The following is an 18,041-nucleotide window of genomic DNA, read 5'->3' on the forward strand; positions in this document are numbered from 1 at the left end:
GGCCGTCTGCTTGGGACATTTGGTTCTCTGGACGCTGTGGGGCATCTTTGGGATTCCCCCTGCTCTCCGGAGGGGGGGCGCACCCCGCAGTTAGGAGAAAGTCATTTTGGGGAGGTGTCCTTAGCGAGGGTGGGGCATCTAAAGTGTGCCCAGCCAAAGGTGTGGGGGCAGATGCTCCCCCCAGGAAGGGGGCCACTGAGCCATTCTCTCTGTCTGCGTGTGCTGTCTCTGGGGGGCCCTTCCTCTGGCGGGGGGGGGGGTCCTGCGGGCAGGAGGGCCAGGCAGTTCTTCACCTGAGCAAGCGTGGCCAGAGAGGGACCCCCGCCCGCCCCCGCCGGAGACTTCCAAGTCTTCTGCAGTGCCGCCCAGGTAGCACCAGGACCCCTCACCTGGATTGCAGGGGATGCTTCTTGCGGAGGTCTAGGGGGGATTTACGCCCCCCCCCGCACGCACGATCCCCGTCCAGGTCTGCCCTCCTCTCCTCTCCCCGCTCCGTCCCCGCCTGTGGATGTTCCCAGTCCCCGCACGTGCGGATGAGAGGCAGAGACCGAGCCGTTCCATGTTTATTTTTAATCGGTTTCTGGTAAATTTGACTTTGATCTCCTGGCAAGGAGCTGCCGGGCTCTGCGGGGCTTCGGAGTCCGCTCGCTTCCCTCCATCTGCTGGACCCTCGCGAGGAGACCCTTCGGAGCGCTCCCCGGTCTCGGTAGGGACAAAATAGCACATTTTTGGGGGGGAGGGGGCTGCTGCTTTGGCTGACCTGCCGCTGCTCCTTCCAGAGGCACCCGCCTCGCATTGAGGGGGAAGGAGCGGGTTTCCTTGGCGGAGGGGGCCCCCTCCCCCCCATGCCTGGAGCTTGTGGGGCGCTGGTGTCTGTGGAGCTGGGAGTTGGTGCTGCCGGGGGCACGCCTGCTCGTGCACCGGCAGGCGCGGAAGCGGCGAGGCTGGCGCTGCTTGGGCGTGCGAGCGCGGCAGCGGGCGGCCAAGTTGGGTGCGGATCAACTCTGCGCGGCCGCGGGAACTCCGCGCTCAGCCGGGCCGCTCTCGGGCGGCTGCCCCTGGGTGGGTGAGTGGCTGCCCGGCCGGGCCTTGCTGGGGGCAGGAGGGCGGCGGCTCTCTCTCTCTGGGCGTGGGAAGTGCCTTTGTGAGCGTGGCTCATCCAGGTGTTTCCTGGAATGGCAGAAACGGGGAGGGGAGGCAGCAGCGCACCTCCTGGAGCTCCCGTGCCCTGGGACTGCTGGCTTTGCCCCCTTCGGCTTCCGAGGGGCGGGCAGGACTAGACCACTTCTGGCTCCCTGCGTCAGGCTCTTAATCTGAGGCAGCTGGGAAGAAAGCGGCAGATATAAATTTAATAAATAAGAAAGCCTCTTTTGGCGGGATCTGGCATGGGGTCTGTTGCCTGCTGAGGCGCTGCGTGTGCGTGTGTGTCCTTGGGCACGTGTGTGAGAGAGTGTGTGGCTGTGTCCACGCACGTGCCTGCCCACACCCGCCAGCCCCCCCCCTGCACAGTGTTGTTGCTCTGTTCTTTGCGCTGGGGGGGATGCGTTGCAATGCTCACCAGTGTGAGTGCTGTGCTTGGCGGTAGAACAATGTGGTGATGGATCCGCGGAGCTGAAGGGAGCCTCCATCTTCAGAGGCAGTCAATCTTTGATTCTCACATGCTAGGAACACACAGCAGTGTCTCTTTGTGCCTGCCTGGGGCTGTGGCTCAGGGGCAGAGCAGGGGCCTGGCATGCAGAAGGTGCTCCACAGCTGGAGACAGCAATGCTTCTGGAAACCGAGACTGGAAACCACGGAAGGGGAGAGCTGCTTTTGTGCCCTGGTCCATCTGGTTGGCCCCTGTGAGAAGAGGGTGCCGGGCTGGGTGGGCCCTTGGCCCTTGTGTTCTTCTGCCTGGGTTCAATCTCTGCCCCCCCCCCGCAGGCCTGGGAGAACCACTCTCTGAAACCCAGGGAGCCCTTGCTGCCAGTCTGCGTAGACGGGGCTCCATGGCCGGCCTCGCCTGAAGTCTGCTCCCTGGGCTCCTATCCTGTTGGGCCAGGGAGGCCGCTTTCCAGCCAGCCAGCCAGCTCTTCCGCTCACAAGACCCAAAGAGGCACCCGAGTGGCTCTGGCCTGCTTGGCTGGGCCTCTTGAGTGAAGCTGCCCCCCCCCCCCGGCTGGGGCTGGGAGAGATCTCTTGTGGGGCAGGGAGACTTGCCCCTCTCCTCAGAGGGGGCTTGGGGGTGCTTCTTGTGTGGGCGCAGCCGTGCCAGGCGGCTTCCCTGCTTCCTTGTTCATGCCCACCTGGGGCTTCTTCCCCCTGGGCTTCAGGCTTTGCAGGAGTCCCACGGGAGCGATTCAGCTGAAGGAGGCACAATTGCCAGAAGCCACACGGGGAAGGGTCCCTGGGGAGTGGAGGGAGGCAGAAGCAGTGCTGGCAAATGCCCGCTGCTCCTCGAGATGGAGGGGTGGGTGGCACCCGGGGGGAGCAGGGCCTGCGCTTTGGTGCTGAGCCTAGAGGGGCACAGTTGCTCCGGGCCATTTTCTGATGAGCTGGCAGAAACTCCTTTCCCCTTCCCTGTGCAATTCGGTGCTTCCTCTCTCCTGGGTCCTCCTGTTCCTGACCACTGGCAGATGCTTTCCTTGCATTCATGCTGGGTGACTTCTTGTTGCTTTACAAGTCCCCGCATGGGAAGAATGGTTCCTTGGGCAGCGCATGCTTCAGGCTCTCTTGAGTGAATCAATCAGCCTGGGGGGGGGGAGGTAAGGGGAACCGGAGCCTGTCCCCAAACCAGGAAAGCCACGTGGGGGACCCTCTGTCTCAGAAGGCTGCTGCCCCCACCCCAGCCGAGCTGGCAAGTTGGAGGCTGTAAATGCTTCTGAATCCCAGTTGCTGGAAACGGGGGAGTGGGCTCTCGCACCCGGGTCCTGCTTGAGGGTTTCCCTTTGGGCCGCTCTGGGAAGAGGACGCTAGGCTAGGTCCCGCTGGGTCTTCTGATGTTCTGCTCCAGCAGTGGGTTGTCCTGGGCAGATGTTCAGCCTCTCAGCCCACCTGGTCCCTGTCATTGAAGGGGGTTGGACTGGATGTCCTCTGAGGTCCCTTCCAACTCTCAAGTCTAGGTGCTGGGGGAAATGGGGGGTGCTGAGCTGCTCTAGAGGCTGCCAGTCTGGGCCCCGGAGGAGCGTCCTGCAGGAGGCATTGAGAAGGAGAAGCGCTTGAGGGAGGGGGAGCTGCCTGCCCCCTCCTGCTCCGCTTGGGTCCTTGGCCCACTGACGACCACGCTGGGCCCTTGTGGGTTATAAAGACTCTGCAGAGTTTCAGCCAAATGACAAGAGAGGATGTTGGCGCCGTGCCTGCTCCTGAATCATTCATATTGGGTGATAAATTTGAAGAATTGTTGCCGTCTTGAAGCGGGTGAGGAAGAAGCTCCAGAGCAGGAGGTCAGGGAGTGGCGAGTTCACAGGAAAGACTTGGGGTTCTTTATGCAGGACAGGCTGGGGCTGGGTGGGGGGGGGCTGGAGATGCTGCCCTGCTCTCCTCCATCCCCAGGAGGGGAGCAGCTGCATGTCTCCAGTGCGCGGGGGGGGGGGGGAGATCCCTGGAGAAGGCTCCAGGGAAGCTCCTGGTGAGAGCCTGGGCCTCCAGGGCACTGGGTCTCGCACCCCACCCAGCAGGCTGGCAGGAGCCCTGGCAGTGCCCGCCTGAGCAGGGCTGGGACCGAGAGCAGCAGGGCAGGCATGAGGGGATGGGTCGTGGTGGGTGGACTGTGGGCCGTCCTGAGAAGGAGCAGCCGGCCAGGATTTGGGGAAGGGAAATCCAGTGTGGCTGACCTGAGAATGGCTTGCGGTTCTCCCATGAATCTCAGGGAGGGAGGGGGAGACCTGGCCTGCTTGGGTGGGCCATGAAACCTCTGTGTCCACGGAAAGCCACAAACCTGTGGCTTAATATGCGCATGTTTTGCAGCTGGTTGCAGGAGCAGCGCAAGTTGGGGTTGGCATAATGCCTTGCAGAGGGACTTCTTGCAGAGTCTGTTACTCAGGCAAAAGTTGGGGACCTAAATATGACTGTGTAGTTGATTGACATATGTTGAGATGCCTGCATTGCAGGGGCTTGGGCTGGGTGACCCTTGGGATCCCTTCCAGCACTAGAATTCTAGGATTCCATAGAGCCACGGATGCTGAGGGCCACACGAGGAACCCAAGGGCCAGAGTTAGCTGGGGAATTGATTGGCTGCCATGCTGTGGGCCCAGAAGCCCTCCATGGAAGGGAGGGGTGCTGGAATCGGGGAGCAGGCAGGTAGAAAGCGCAGGGAGGGAGAGGCAGGCTGGAGCAAGATTCAGGAGGCTTGCAAGGAAGGGCGGGCCTCCCTGGGGAGAGCGTTCCACAAGGGGAGCCAGCACAGGAAAGGCCCTGTTCAGAAGCTTTGCTGCCTCCAACAACGGAGACAGAACATACTCAGCGTGTCTTTATTTTATTTTATTAATACCCCACCTTTCCCCCTGACAGGACTCAAGGTGGTTTGCAGATATAAGCAAGAACTGCTAGAAACATAGAAAAACCAATCATTCAAATACAATTAAACATCGATAGAACTAAAACTATGTATAAAATATGTTTAAAAACCATTGGTAGCCATCAGCAACCCTCTCTTGTGCCTGGATCCTGGCCATCTCTGACCACCCTGGTAGCCAAGTGCCTTCACTTATTCCTGAATTGCAGGGGGTTGGACTAGATGACTCTAGGGGACCCTTCAAATTCTACGATTCTAAGATTCCGAGTAAGTTTCATTGCAATAAGCATGATTAGGGTCAGGCGACTGGAGAGTTGGCAAGAGAGAGCACCTGGAGGGTGTGGTGATATTTGTAAGACGAACCCCCCTCCCCGCTGCCCATTCCCTGGCTGAATGCTGCTTGCGGACCCCGCGGTCAGGTCCCCAGTTGCCCCTTGGCTTGCTCTCGGAAGGCCTCTGCTCTGGGTGAAGGCTCCGTGTTTACCTGTTAAGTTTATTTCTCACTCTTTTCTCCAAGGAGCTCAGCGTGGCAGACTTCTGGCTGGGGCTGCGGAGTGCTCCCTTCCCCCACTGGACTCTGTGCCGTGGGGCTCAGTGGCTCCGGGGCAGAAAGGGCACTCTCTTCCAGAGGCCCCCTTTGCTCGCACAGCCTGTTCTCTGAGAGGCTCCAACACGGTGCCTGGGGGAGGCAGAGGGTGGGCAGGCTCTGCATTTGGGTGCCCCCCCTACCTGTCCTGTGAAGCCCCGTCGGAACCTCCCCCCCCCCACGCAGCCAGGGCTGGGCTGGCTTGCCTCTGGAAGGCCCCTTTTGTGGCGGCTGTGGCATCCCTATGGCAACTGCAAGGCATGCTCAGGCAAGGAGCCAAGTCTCGCTGCTTCCTGGGCTGGGGGGGGGGCGCTGCCAGAAGCAGCAGGTTCAGCTCATTCTTCTGCAAACAATAGACCCACTTGGTCTCTGTCTCAGGAAGAAGCAGCTTTCTGCTGGGAGGGGTGGGTAGGTGTCTCTGCCTGAGTCTGTGGCCCTGGGGCTTTCTGAGCTAAGTGCCCATTTTGGGGAGCAAAGGGTCCGCTGCCTCTTTTCAGCAGGCCTGTCCCAAATATGGGGTGCCGCCACCTGACGACATCGGCGTTGCCCCAGAAGTTGTCCCTGCTGACCTCTCTCTCCATTTCCGAATCCCTCCCCATGTTCTGCTGAAAACCCAGGAAGGTGAAATTCTACAGGCCCCACCCTCTGTGCAACACCTTCCTCTCCCTCCCACCCCAGGCCAGAATTGGGTGCCTGAGCGCCCTGGGCGTGAAATGGGGCTGTGGAGGAGATGCAGAGGCCCATCTCTTGCTGCTATTCTGGACAAGACCTTGTGGGTCTCCTGAGGGAGAGATCCGTCCTCCTGGGCCCGTAAGCCTCTCGTGGCCCTGGAAGGCAAGCACCTCTCCTGATGAAGAGAGGGCGATTTGAGCCCAGCAGCAGCTGTCCCAGGCCTGTGCAGTTGCTGCTGTGCACCCCAGGGGCTCCCCCCCCAGGGGCCGGGACGGGGCAGAGACGCCACCCTGACGAGGTGGTCCTGCCCTTTACCAGCGCAGCCCAGCTGTCCTGCAGAGCTGGCGGCGGCTGTGCTCTGGCCAGGTGACCCGCAGCGCCTGCTAACAAGCTGCCCGGAGGTCACTGGCCTGCCCCCCGCTTTCTCGCTGGCTGGCTGTCCCGCTCGCTTGGGAGCTGATGAGCCAGGGCCGGGCCAGGCTGCCGCTGCCTTGCTCTGGGTAATTAGTGCTGGACGGCAGGCAAAGGCTCTCCTCGCAGCCGAAAGTGGATCCGTCAGCAGGCAAAGCTGCCCAGGCTGGGTCTGCTCCAAGGCTGGCGACGTGCATGGCCCCCCCCCCGGGAGGGGGGCAGGGAGGCGGCTGGAGCGGATGCTTTCCAGTAAGTGGCCTGCTGAGTGCTGTGCCTCCTTCCGAAGCTCTTGCCCCCAGCTCACAGCCCCCCCCCGAAACTCTGGGCCCTCCTGGGCGCCTGGTGCAGCACTGAGGAATTGGGGAGGGAGAAAGGGGCATGGTTTTTTTGGGGGGGGGGGACACATTTGGCCTTTAAGATCCCAGGAGCCTTTTTGTCACTCCTGATTCTGCAGAGGGGAAAAGGGGTTGGGGGGCAAGAGGGGATCCCGGCAGAAGCCCTCAATGAACCTTCCATGGCAGCAGTGTCTCTCCTTCCTGCCCCATCCCTTGCAGGAAGCATCACTGCCCGGCTGTGGGGCAGCCCACCCACTGCAGGCAAATGCAGTCCCCAGGTGCTGGGGGCTCCCACTTTCCCTCTTCCTTTCCCCCGGGTGAAGCCTCCTGGCCAAGGGCTGTTTGGAGGGGGAAAGCAGGCAGGAAAAGGGAGGCTGCCTGCCCCCCCCCTCATTTGCTCCAAATGTTTTCTCCACTCTCTGGGGCATTGTGGTTTGGGGAGGCACATTTGCTTGCTCTCTCTCATTGTGATGCCAGTCCAAAAACCGCTGCGGGAGCCTTGGCGTATTATTCCAAAGTGGGGCCCGTTTCCCCTGGGGCTGCCTTTCTGCAGAAGGAGGGTAAATGGCGGCCTTCATATTTAATCAGTGAACAGTGGGACCTCGGTTTAAGAACAGCCCTGTTTAAGAACGATTCAGTTTACGAACTCCGCAAAACCGGAAATAGTGTCCCAGTTTGCGAACTTTACCTTGGTCTAAGAATGGAAGCTGAACGGTGGAAGGGCACCGGTGGCGGGAGGCCTCATTAGGGAAGGCGTGCCTCCGTTTAAGAACGGTTTTGGTTTAAGAACGGACTTCTGGAACAGATTAAGTGTGTAAACTGAGGTACCACTGTATAAATCTGTGACCCAGCAGGAGCTGCTTTTGTGCTGGGGACGGCTGGCGGCTGCCTGGACTCCTGCTCGGAACGGGGTTCCTGCACAACTCAGCCGTGGGGACTCCCAGCCCGGCTCACCCAGCCCAAGGGGGGGTGGCTGCTGTTCTGCTTCTGCTTTCCTGCTCATGTCCTTGATTTTCCTGATTCCTCCCCGTTTCAAAGTCACGAAGTTCTTCTATGAATTCCCGCCCCGTCCTCCAAAGGGGCTGCAATCCTGTCTGAATTTGCTTGGCTTGGCTTGCGGGCTCCGTAATGATCAGCCCTGGAACCAGGACACATCCCCAAGGAAATGGCTAGGCTGCTGCCTCGTGATCTAGCTAAGCTGTTAACTACCGTGGATCTAACAGTTGAGGCCTCCCTTGCCCCCCCCCCCGCCTTTGCTGCTCTCCCACTCCGCGGGGGGTCTGAGCAGGTCAAGGCCTCCGTCTGCTGTGGGAATGCTGGGAGAGATGGTGGAACAGTTGTGGCTGTTGGCGTGGGGGGGGGGTCCTCTGGCTTGGCTTGGCTGCCTGGCTCAGCCGACAGCCACCTGCCTGCTCTCTGGGGGGCAGCTATACTGGAGGACGCTACCCAGAAAAATGGGGTGCTGGTACCCCATATGACTGTGTCAGCTGGTGGGGATGGTTGGGCATGTGGCATTCTTCTGCTTCTTCTGGGGTCTTCCATTTCCCAGCCCCCCCCCCCGGATATTCGAGAGAGACAGGAGAGTTCTTGTGTCCTTGGGAGACCTGCCAGCCTTGGATGCTGCCTGCAGCTTGTGCCTCCTGGTGGCCATTGCAGGAGGTGCACCTTCTGGGGGTGGGGGTGGGCTGCCTGCCTCTCTTGCCCGCCTGCCCTGCCCCCAGCAGTGGGCACCCGAAGCTCCCCTCTCTCTGGTAGAGCTGCTGCGGCTGTGAGAGCGAGAGGAGGGGTGCCTTCCCCTTCAGAGGAGGCCGGCTGCTTGGCTGCTTTGTGTGCAAAGAGTTCTGACGTTCTGCTCATCAAACAGGCTAAAGAGGGACAAGGGAGGTGAGAGCAGCCAGAGGAGGAGGAGGAGGAGGAGGCAGCAGCCTCTGGAACAAAGGGAGCCACTGCGAACCAGCCAGCGAGCAGAGGCAGCAACAACCTGCGGAGTGGAATTGCAAAGAGGCGGAAAGTGTGTGAGGCAGAGGCAGGCAGGACCGTGAGGGGAGGGGGGCTGCTGTCTGGCGTGCATGTGTGCGCACGGTGCTCAGCCGTTTGCCAGCAAGAATCGCCTCCGTGATGCTCTCCCTCTGCGATGCCTGGAGAGGGCCGGAAGGAAAGGCTGCACCTCTGGGGGGGGGCAGGCAGGCAGGGGAGGGGGCTGGAGGCTGGAGAACCCTCTCTGCCTGGAAGGGCTGTCCTTTCCTGCTGGCATTGCCCAGGGGCCTGGCTGGGGAGGGCAGTGCCAATCAGGTGGTTGGGTGGTGCCTGGGGTCACACATCTCTCTTCCACAGGCTGGCACCTGCCTGGCACCCATCTTCAGCCCACCTTCCTCCTCTTTGCATCTCTGCTCCCCACCATGCTGCTGCTACTCTGGCCCCCTCCCTCCCCTTCTCCCCCCACACCTACCTTTTTGTTGCCCAGCCTGCCTTGGGTGCTCTTGCATTTAGCATTTTCCAAAGTGCCCCTCGGGTGGCTGTGATGGAGATCACAGGAGAGCAGTCACCACCGCACAGGACTCAAGGTTTCTGCTTTGTGGAGGTCCACCTGCCAGCCGAAGGAGAAGAGTACTTAGGGGGCAGTCCTGGGGCTCAGGGCTGGGCAGAGCCTGCATGGCAAAGGTCACAGCTGGGCCCCCTTGCACTTCCCAGGCCTGTTCTGCTGTGAGGCTGTTAATTGTTTTATCTATGGTTGGCTTTCAAATCCCACCTTTTCCTCCAAGGAGGTCAAGGGGGGGGGAGCATGGTTTTCCCCCTCCTCGTTTAATCCCTACAACAACCCTGTGAGGTGGGTTGATAGGCAGTGACTGGTCCCCAAGGTCACCCTGTGAGCTGCATGGCTGAGGAGGGTTTTTTTGAACCCTGGTTTCCCAGGTCTTGGCTTGACTCTCTAACCACTACACTGGCTCTCGGTTGCTGCTGCCCCATTCCAGTGTTGAGGGCTAGCTGAGGTGCAGAGTGCCCAGGTGGTTGTGCCAGGGGTGCCTGGTGACTTGGCTGTCCCGCCCCAAGATGGAGCCCTCCTGGTGCTCCCGGACGACCATGTGGGCCCTTTCCAACTCTGCCATTCCATGCTTGTATGGTCTCCTTGGGAGTCAGGTGTGCACCAGGGAGTGAAGAAGATGCAGCAGCTGCACCAGACCCACAGGATGGTGGCAGAGGGAAGTTGACTGGTGGCTTGTGCCAGGCAGACCAGGCCTTCCTCTGCCAGGGGCTGCCACCCAGTTTGCCTCAAAGCCCATTCATTGGTGCAAGCTCCTCCGAGAATGGGCTGCCCTAGATTCCAGTGGGTCCTGGAGGGCATGGAGTCCAGCAAAACAGGGTTTCTCCAGCTCTTCAGTAGCCAGGAGTTGGGCTAGCGGTTGGCATCTTCTCCAGCCTCATCTCTGCTGGCTTGAGATGCTTTGAATCTTTAGGAAGGGGAAATGGGGGGCGGCATTTGTTGATGGGGGGCTGTTCCAAGTGAGGCTGATGAGGTTCAAGAGGAAGGTAGGCTATGTGTCCAGGAGTCCTGTGGCTGGAAATGCCCCCCTCCCTGCTTCAGTCCTGGCACCCGCTGCCCGCTGGGCCTCTCTCCTTCCCGCTGGGCCCCAGATCTGCCCCACTGGCTGCTTTCCTGGCAGGCCGCTTTGCCCAGCCCCTCTCTGCTATTCCGGGCTGGGGAGCACCTGCTGGCTTCTCCCAGGGGAGCTGGCTAATTACCGGAGAGAGGGCTGAGGGATCGATTCCGTCTCTGCCTGGGGCTGGCTGGGGAAAAATAAATTGGATCCGGTCAGGTAAAAGCAGCTGCCCTCAGCGGGGCTGGTTCTGCCTCCTCAGTCTGCACACACTCTCCCCGTCTCTGGGTGAGGAGCAGCAGCACCCCTGGTCCTCCTGGTATGGGGCGGGGGGGGGGGAGGGAGGGAGGACCCCTGCTTCTTCCCAAAGGCCACTGTGTGGCTTCCTCCATCTCTTCCTCCTCCTGACCAAGGGGGGCTTTCTCCTCCTCTTCCTCCTCTTCCGCCTCGGAGGCCTGGCAAGGGTCCCCCGTCTCCTGCTCCGCAGACCCTTCTCCTCCTTCTGGCTGGCATTAGCATTCCGTTAGCGGACGGGGTCCGTGCAATTAAGGGGCGGGTGCAGCCGTTCCTCCTGCCCGGAGCCTCGGGGGACCAGTCGTGCTGGGGGCTGGGAGGCGCGAGCGTTCTCTCCCGGGGACGGATGTCACAGCACAGTGGCCGCCGAAATGGAAAGCTATTAATAATGATCCTGGAACTTCACTTCCATCAGCTGTTTATTTAAAGGTGCTCTGTATTCCCAGCCACCTGATTTATGTGGGCAATAAGAGGCGTGGGGCTGGGATCACTTTTTTAAGGAAGGCTAATGGGGTGAAACCATCACACTGCGACAGCGGAGATCAAGCTGGGAAAATGAGACGGGAGACGGGTGTAAGCATTTGCCACCGTTATCGGGGATCCGCGCGGGCGATGGAGCTGTTGCCGTCGCTGTGTGTGTGTGTGTGTGTGTGTGTGTGTTGGGAGGGGCCCCTCCGCTCTGCTGCTGGCAGCATTTACGAGGGCTTTTACGCCCCTTCTGCCTCTCCTCTCCCAGCTGGATTTATTGGCCGTGAAAGGATATAAAAATTTGATTCTACTAGACAGGACGCTAAAAGCCTGTTTCTTGCATCAGGAGTGCGCAGGGCGTCTGCAGCTGCTGGGAAGGAGGAAGGTGATGTGCTGGAGAGCGGGCGGGGGAGGGGAAAGGGGGCGGGCGCTACCACAGACCCCCCCCCCAGCCTGGTTGCCATGGGCTCCTTCAGGCCACAAGGATCTGCACCCCTTGGCCCGGATCTGGCTGTCTTGAGCCTACAGCCCAAACCGCAATCACAGCCCTATGAGTCTGGTGGGCCAGTCTTGCCAGGGCGGTCTGCTCAGACTGGCAGCAGCTCCAGCCCCTCAGGCCTTTGCGCCTGTTTCCCTGCCTGGCCCATGACATTCCCTCCTTGGAGGTGGGAGGGCTTTCTGCCAGGGATGCTTTGGTTGAGATTCCTGCATCGCAGGGGGTTGGACTGGATGACCTTTGGGGGTCCCTTCCAACTCTACCATTCCATGATTTCTCTTTAAACCTGGAGTGGATGCCCAAGATTGAGCCTGCAGCCTCCACTTCTGAAAAGCAAGGCCTCTGTCCCGGAGCTCCAGCCCCTCTTGCAGGGACCCTCCATCCTTTCTAGGGACTAGCACCCGGGACCTTGCAGAAATAGTGGGCAAGTGCCCAGAGGCTGAGGCTCCTGCCCAGGGCTGCCACCCAAGGCCAGCTGCTTATCCATCGAAGCCCCCAATGGCTGAGGACGCCGCCATGTAGGGGGCTGGATTGCCCCACCCATCTCAGTGTTGCGGACCCTGGCTGGCAGCCGGGGTTTCAGCCTTGAGGGTCTTCCCCTCCATACCTGGAGACGCCATCGGGGGTTGGCCTTTCTGCAAGGGCCCTTTTCCCTCAAGGGCCACCTCCACCCATCAGGGGACTGCCCGCCCTTTTACTGAAGGAGGTCACTTTATTTTAAAGATTTATACCCCTCCTTTTGCCCCCCTTCTAATAACGAAAGAAACACTTGAATTTAATTGGAAAGAGCCCCAGGGGGCTTTCCTTGAGCCCCCCCTGCCTGCGCCTGGCCGTCCTGCCGAGTCCATCCACTGCGCAGGTGTGAGATGGTTTTTAGATTACTAACCAGGTTCAGCTCTACCTTAAAAAATAATAACAATTATCTGCTCTTTCGATCTTTTTTGTTTTAATTGGAGTTGTTGGTGCTGTTCTTTGGTGTTTTTGTCCTGACTGACGTTGGCTGCTTTGGAGTTCTCTGTGTGGAAAGGAAAATCAAGGACATCTTTTGCTTGTAGGTATAAATACGCACAGAATCCAGCACTCTGCAGGCCCGAGATTTTTCTACGCTCAGCCTTTGTCTCAGACCTGCAAGTGATGGGTGGGGGGCTTTTCTTCCAGCTGGCCATGGGATCAAAGCCCTTTGGCAGGAAAGAAATCCCCCAAGCAGGGCAGGAAGGCTGGTGCTTTGCGGGGAGTTTGTCCCCAGAGACTTCTATTCAAAGGTAGACTGCCTTTGGCCATGGAGGTTCAATGTAGCTATGGCGACTACTGACCTTCATGCCCTGCTTGTGGGCTTCTCTCCCTGAGGCATCTGGTCGGCTCCTGCAGGAGGCAAGGCTAGATGGACCCCCCTTGGTCTTCATGTGGTGGTTAGAGAGATGGACTAGGGTTCAAATTCCCATTCAGCCAGGAGTGACTTAGCCTAACCTACTTCACAGGGCTGTGGTGAGGATGTAATGTGGAGGAGCACAACCATGCATGCCACGCTGAGGTCCTTGGAGGACGGAAGGAGGGATATAAAAGTGGAAGTAAACAAACTGCCTTATTTTCTTCCTATATATATTAAAATGTAAGGCTGTCGTCATGCTGCAGTTAGCGTGGCTGCCAGTAGAGGGCCACACCAATTCCAGCTGTTTAATGGGGAAGCGAGGGTGGAAGGTGCTTCATAAAATAGTTTGGCAAACCTTAACTTTTGCAAAGCAGGCTTTCTGTTCTGCCGCCTGATGACATCCTGGTGCTTTGGACTACAGCTCCCATCAGCCCCGACTAGGACGGCAAAACGAGTTCTTGCTTTTGCCAGTCCTGGATAGGCTGCTAGTCTTACTTCGTTGAGCATCCCCCGCCCCATGTCCCTCTATTAGAATAGGAGAAAAATTGTGTCTTCACACTTCTCATAACTTTATCAAGCCCCCTCCCATCATGTCCCTCCTTGGATCCCTCCCCAAATTAAAACCTAGTTGCTTGTCCTTCTCCTTGTGGGAGGGTGGGGGAACTTCAGCGATTTGGGCTGCCCTCTTTGGATCCCGGCACAGAATCTAGATTTCCTTTTCCTTCTTTTTTTAAAGCTAGCAATGGATCCCGACCACGAATCTCATTTCCCATGTTTTGCGGTAGCTCAGGAGGTCTGTGGCTGGCGCCCCCCCATGGCTCCCTTGGAAACTCAACAGCAGCTGCGGGGAGCCACTCCTTTGATCCGGGAAGCAGCAGGGGGTGTTTTGGCTTCTCACCCCCAGTTTCCTCAGTCAAAGACTCCCCCCACCAACCCTTTGCGGAAGAACATTCCCAGCAGCCTGTCTTGCGTGACATTTTCCCTCCCATGGATTGGAAGGAGGAAGCTGGCCGGGTGGCCCCTGGGTCTCATAACCATGGGGGGGGGGCTTCCCTTTGGCTCCCCCCACTGGCAAAGGCAGAGGTCAGTCCGTGTTGCCTGAGGCAGCGCGGCGGCATCTTGACACAGACAGAAGACGAATGTTCAGACATGAATGGATGAACAATTTGCCCAGTTTTGCTAATGAGAAAAGGGAAAAGGAGTTTCATAGACTCATAAAATTGTAGAGCTAGAACTCCCACCCTGGGGCTCCCCTTCCTTATTATCCAAGTAACTACACCAGGATCTCTAATTCTGCCCCCAGTCCCGGGGGGGGGGGGGAGGAGAAGCAGGCGGAGGTGTCCATGGGGGGCATACGCAGACCTGAGTCCACTCTCTGGTCCCCTTCCGCTCGTCCCTCAGGTGCTTGGGTGGGCTGAAACCCGCCAACTCTGCGCTGCAGGAAAGCACTCTGCAGGTGCTCAGAGGCCCCTGCTTCCAGATCTCCCCGCACCACTCTTGGCAAGAAGCTGAGCCTGGCACTCAGCTGGCCAGGCTGGGGCGAGTGGGCAGGACTTTGGGCCCGAGGGTCCTTACCTGGAGACGGGCGGATGCCTCCCTCCCACTCTGGAGACCCAGGAGGAGACAGCAGCCAAATTGCCCTGTTTTGGCAGGATATGGCGGCAGAGCTAATTTTCTTATCTACTATCGTATCTGGTTTCTAATTCTTATTTAATGAGTTCCCCTGAAAATAAGAAAATCATTGGAACAATTTTCCTAAGTGTGAAAGATTAGGCTGCAACTGGCATTAAAGCGGCTAATTACCTTCATTCTTCCACATGCCTGACAGTCGCCTGCTCCTTGGCTGGGGGCCTGGAAGACTCCTGGGTGGGGCTGGGACCCGACCCCCCCCCCACCAGGGCACTGGGAATCTCGGGGGCCAAAGGAGTTGGCTTCTGTGGGGTCCCCTCTCCCACCCCTCAGCCATGAGTAGTCCAAGGAGCCTGGAGGTTCCCCAGAAGATCCAGCCTGCTGTGGTTCCATCCAGGTTGGACTGCTGCAGTGTGCTGTACCTGGGACGGCCCTTGAAGACTGACCAGAAACTTCACTTGGCCCAGAAGGAGGCCGGAGGGGCGTGGCTGGGCGCTTGCCCATGGAGTCACCTTTTGGGTGATTCTTGGGTGTCTGCTGGGCTGGTGGTCAGTTTGTTTCTGGGTCCAGTTCAGAATGTTGGTGATCATCTGACTTGGATGGTCTCCTCCTCACCCCTTGCATCCCAGTAACCTTTCCCCCTGACCTTTGACCCCTGAGATAACTGGAGGTGTAAGTTTTACTCCTCATAGGCCCATTGAAATCAACTTATTCAACTCTGTCATTATTTCAGTGGGTCCCTCTGGAGTAACTCTGAGCTGAATACATTTGAGGGCCCCCACCCTGCTCTCTTCCTTGAAATCTGTCCCAGCTGCTTTTAACGTTGTGTTTTTCAACTGTTGGCGCTTGAGCCGCATCCTTGTGGTAAGAGATATCATGATTTTGCAGAGGCAGTGATGGCCACCAACCTTGATGACTTTAAAAGAGGAAGAGGCAAATTCATGGAGGAGGATCAAGAGATCTGTGGCTCCTGGCCAGGATGGGTCTGCCCCCCCCCCTGTTGGAGGCACAAGTGGTTTTGAATACCGTTAGCTGGAAGCCCCAGGAGAAGACTCTCTTCTCCAGTCCTGCTTGTGGGTTTCCCTTGTGAGAACAGGAGGCTGGACTGGATAGGCCACAAGCTCCTCTCATATTCTCCATCTCCCGCCTGTGGATGAGGAAGAGGGAGTCTGTCTTGTTGGCCATGCCCAGGTGGGTAGGCACCTTTCCCCGCCTGACTCTCTCTGTGGCTGCTCCAGCAACCGCCAGGACCAGAGCTGACCCGGAAAGGGTTCTCTGACTTCCTGGGCGCCCTTGCTCCCATTCCCTTGGGGGGTGGCACTTGCCCCTTCTGGCTTCTGCTGGGGAAGAATCAGAGGATCATACGAGCTGTGGAGCTGGAAGAGGTCCCCAGGACCATGTAGTCCAAGTCCCTGCAAGGCAGGAATCTCGACCCAAGCATCCATGACACCTCCTCCCTGCTCCCCCTGACATTTCCCCTCCAACGCCTCCACCTGCCCGCCTGCTCCTTCCTGCTCCTGCCTTGTGCCCACAGAGCCGCCTTGCTGCAAGTCAACAATTAAGATTCCACTGCCAGGAAAGCAACATCCTGCAAGTTTGCTGCATGCAAAATGAACCCTGGAAATGATGCATGATGCAGATGTGTGGTGACTTGATGGAAATGTGAATTGCGTTAGGTTGGGGCCGGATGGCGTTGGAGCCACGAGGGAAGCGCTGGTTGTGACAGGCCCCTGTCCATGCTCGTGGGGGGTGGGGAAGAGGGCAGGCACTGTGGGGCTGGAGCCGGCCACTGGGGCTGCTGTGCCCACAGCATAGAGGGCTTGGGGGGTGATTCCTCCTGGGAGTTTGACTTGAGAGCCAACAAGCCGCTGGCCTGGAAGTCAGGGGAGGCTGGAGGGCATCTTTTCCAAAGTGTGGGGGGCGGCAGTGGCTGCCCCTCCCTCCTTTCCTCATCTGCAGCAGTCTTCACCCTGCCTGCCTCTGGCTGGTCTCTGCCTCTCCTTCACCTGACCCCCTGGCAATGGGGTGGGAGTGGCCAGTGGGGTTTTCAAATAATGGGGGTCCATGGGGGGGGATTAGTGGCTTAGAAGAGGCAGAATACCCCCCACTCCAATATGCTAGCATGTCAAATCATCTGGCTGCTTGATGCTGAGGGAGAGACAGGTGGGGGTGAGGGATTTTTAGGAGCTGGACCTGGCCAGCTGTGGCTGCTCCTGAGCCAAAGTCCTGATGCACCTCTCCTCTCTCACTCCAGAAGGCCAGGTAAGAACACCAGGAGTGCCTGGCTGCTGGATCAGGCCCGAGGGGCCCATCTAGTCCAGCACTCAGTTCCCACAGGGGCCAACCAGATGCCACTGGCAAATCCACAGCAGGATCCGAGCGCAATCCTGGGGTTTCCAGCTTCTGGGATATCCTGACTGGGAGCCACTGGGAGCCTTCTCTCCTCCTCCTCCTCCTCCTCCATGGATTTGCCTGATGCTCTTGGAAAGCCATCCCAGTTGGCGGTTCTCCCTGCCTCCTGTGGGAAGGGGAAGGGGGGCATATTGCTACTCTGCTGGGTCCTCCTGGTGGGCTTCTTCCCAGGGGAGCTGCTGGTGGGCTACTGGGAGGACAGGATGCTGGGTCCGGCAGGCCCCCTTTGGTCTGATCCAGGTGGCTCTCCTCACCAGCCGCCCCCTCTGCAGTTTTCAGGTTCTGGGAGCCCACCGGGGCCCACGGCATGTTCTGACGAAGACGCAGGACACGCTGGAAGGCAGGGCCAGCTAGTTAACATTTTACCCCCCCATCCATCACCTGCCATTAGAAGTGTCATTTGCCTTCATTGCTCCACCCCTTTTGCACTGGCCTCGCCCACCCTGGCATGTGACCCTGGGAAGGTTGTCCAGAAGGGGATGGGGCCCTTGGGCTGAAGATGTCCCCCCTCCCCCGAGAAGGATGACTCGGGGTCCCTCCCACACCCCAGGGGCTTCTCCTGGGAGCTGCGCTTTGTTCTAGGGATTGCAGCTCACTGGGGGGTGAACTACGGTTCCCAGGAGTCTTCGGAGAAGGAAGCTGCAGCCTTTGAGCGTTCTCTGCCGCACGGGGCAGCCGTGACCTTGACCTCTGACCTTGAAGCCTGGGCACTGCGGAGCTGGGGACGGTTGCCCACCCCTTGCCTGGCTTGAGCTCCTCGCTGCTCCCCCCCCACAGGAATCTGGGGGCACGCAGAGGTGAGGAACTGCAGGCACCCAAGCTGTGAACACAGGTCCATTTTCTATTTAACCAGGCCATATTGGACGATAAATAATTCATCTTTCTGCCAAACATTTGATTAAAAGAAGCCAATTCCTTTTGCGCTTGTCAAGGGGCACGAAATCCATTTCGTGTTTTAATCTGTCCTTTTCATTCTCTGAATATTTTAGCTTCCTCTTGGACAGCCTTTGTCCCCCTTTCCTGCCTGCCTGCCTTCCAAGCCAGGGCTGCTTTGGGCTTCCCTCGGGCTTGCATTGAGGGCTGGAGCTTCTGCTCTCAGTGGCTCACGAGAAGCCCAGTCCGTGGCCCCTCCCTGCAGAATGGGGGGGTGTTTGAGGCGAGTGCAAGGGGTTTACCTGCACTAGGCGCTGAGCCAAGAGGGCGCTGCAACAAGGAGGGGAGGGGAGAGGTGGGGTGGGGTGGGGTGGGGCCACATTTTGGCTTCGTGCAGGGAGCTGCTGA

At 58.9% G+C, this 18,041-nt stretch overlaps 2 protein-coding genes across 5 annotated transcripts in view; both read left to right on the forward strand.

The window, feature by feature from the left end:
* The window catches only part of ELMO2 (engulfment and cell motility 2), a 195,566-nt gene that overhangs the window by 65,986 nt on the left and 111,539 nt on the right, over positions 1-18,041 (forward strand). The window lies entirely within an intron of this gene.
* CDH22 (cadherin 22) overlaps positions 1-18,041 on the forward strand; it is an 89,489-nt gene that overhangs the window by 1,916 nt on the left and 69,532 nt on the right. The window contains exon 1 of one of the 4 annotated variants that reach the window (XM_083507382.1): positions 380-706. The exons of 2 other annotated variants lie outside the window; for them this stretch is intronic. The gene's annotated coding sequence lies outside the window, so the exon portion shown is untranslated. Of the gene's footprint in view, positions 1-379; positions 707-969; positions 1,067-18,041 lie in introns of those variants that run through there. One more of the 4 variants, XM_083507381.1, reaches the window with a different exon arrangement.

The sequence above is a fragment of the Podarcis liolepis genome (genome assembly GCF_965112155.1).
Source record: "Podarcis liolepis genome assembly, chromosome: 6".
Lineage (NCBI taxonomy): Eukaryota > Metazoa > Chordata > Lepidosauria > Squamata > Lacertidae > Podarcis > Podarcis liolepis.